The sequence below is a fragment of the Frankliniella occidentalis genome, unplaced genomic scaffold (assembly GCF_000697945.3).
Source record: "Frankliniella occidentalis isolate FOCC.00 unplaced genomic scaffold, Focc_3.1 Scaffold265, whole genome shotgun sequence".
Classification (NCBI taxonomy): Eukaryota; Metazoa; Arthropoda; class Insecta; order Thysanoptera; family Thripidae; genus Frankliniella; species Frankliniella occidentalis.
Window position 1 is genome coordinate 196,873 of NW_026267391.1, and position 2,231 is coordinate 199,103.

The window sequence follows — 2,231 nt, forward strand, 5'->3', positions numbered from 1 at the left end:
CTCCCCCCAACCATCACCAGCCCCTCCCGGCCTCGCCATGGGCGTGGACGAACGGACTGGTCAGCAGTTCTCTGCTTTCGTAATTGTTGGTAATAACACCCCTCCCCCTCTCTACCCTCCACCCCCTCGCCCAATAAGACCACACACTCCTCACTCTCCTTTCGACCGCTCTGTTGAAATCATCGGCAAGATAAACAACCATGGCTCGCGATTTCCCCTTTGAAAACAATAACAAAACAAAACTCAATGGGATTACGGTGAGATATTACTATTAAACATTACAGTTGCAAGCTAGTGTTCAGTCAGCACAGGTCAGAACCTGTTAGCTCGGTGTAAGGAAGCTTTCTTTATCAAGAACAGAGTTCTTCTGCTGTCCACCGGGCATGGGATGCAGCCCTGCCCAAAAGAGTCGGCAAAGTCCTGACCGCGCCGCCCGCTGGCCCAGCCCAGGGCCTGCTTGGTGCGAGACGGTGCACATCCAAAACCTACCCCGCAACTCACAACTAACTCACTCGCTCCCATCGAGTTTGAACATTGCGCCGCCACCGCCGCCCCATAGAGGAGGGGGGGGGGACACCGACCTTAAAACTAGAGAGAAATAACACAAACATGCCGGGAGAAAAAGCAAACGCGCCCGTCGTATACCATCCCCCTCGACCATTTAAATTATTAACTCTGTGTCAGGTCAGCACCGGGACGGCGCGCCCTCGGGTACGCCCCCCGGCGGCAGAACAGGTCGGTTTGAACAGGCAGGCCCCGGCGTGCCCCGGGGCGCCGTCAGGCCCCCTATGCCTCCCCGCCCTCTGCTCTGCTCCGCCCGGGTACGGTTCACACCCACGAGCGCATACCATACCTCTCGCACACACTGTGTTTGTCTGCCTCCTGCTCGCGACCCGAATACACCACCACACAACAACGCCGCCGCGCTCGGGCTCGGGGGCGCCATCCCGTGATGAGGACAGTCGCTCTGGGGTGTGCCGCGGCCGTCTCGCGCCCAGCGATTGGCTGCTGTCACGCGCAGCGCGGCCCCGCATGAGCAGCTGTGACATGGGGCGGGCGGGGGGCGTCGCGCGTCGCTATCAATGGCATGCCAAAACGGCTGCGGCAGCTGTACTAGCTCGCTGCCCGCCCGCCCCGCCTCGCCCTGCCCCGGTGGTGGCGCCCCTCACTCCTCCGGTGTGTGGTTGATCGAGCGTTAGCAAAACGGCAGGGGAGACATTCAATATAGACGCACGCAGCGGGCGTGAGTGAGGAGGAAGGAATACCAGCGGATCGTCGTGCGACCTGTAGCTTATCCATGCGTGCCCCCCTCCCTCCCTCTCTCTCTCTCTCTCTCTCTCTCTCTCACATATTCCTCGAGACTCCTCCCTCCGCGTTTGCGTGTCGGGTCAAGCCCCCGTCAGGCGGCCCCTCCAGCATCCCGGCGGCAGCCCCTCGCTGGCTGGCTCCAGCATTCCTGGACAACGACACAAACAACAGTTTGAGCAGCCTCGATTAGTCCCAGCACCACCAAAACGAACGACAGGTATTGGTGGACGAGCGTGACCAGAGAGGAGAGGGCGCCACACCGTCGTACCATTATATCGACACGATTATTATTACACGAGTATTGTTATCATCGGCGTCATCATCGTCCGCAGCGTCGTCGATAATTAACGATAATGGATAGAGACGGGCCCCGCCCGCGCCACGCAGTCCCGCTGCTGCTGTATGTATGCAAATCACACCATTACGATTCCAGGAGGAGGAGCAAAACGGATCCCGGACGCAAGCAGTTGCAAAAGTTGGGCGTTTGCGCGCGCTGAGCCACGCCGATCCCTCGTGGCCTTTACATGTGTCCGACTGTCTGCGCCGGCCCGTCCGTCGACATACGTAGCACGCCTGTCCGTCAGCTTAAATACCCGCGCGTTTTATTCGGTTCAAATAAATGGTTCAGCCGTGTTTAAGTTTGTGTTCATGTTTACCGCGCTCTGCTCACCCACAATGTCGTGGAAACAGAAGGGGGAGGGGGCAGGAAGAGGGGTCGACTGTTGGGTGATGGCTTTGACCGAGCGCGCGTCAGTCGCGTCAGTGCGCACCGTGCGCGCACTGGACTACAGTGGAGAAGGGGGTAGTGGGGGGGGAGAGAGAGCGAGAGAGGGATTTTAGGGGGTGGGGGGAGGGGGTTGGTCAAACTGTCAGACAAGTCGGACAAAGGGCATGTGAGTTGATGCCTCAGCAGCATCCCCATG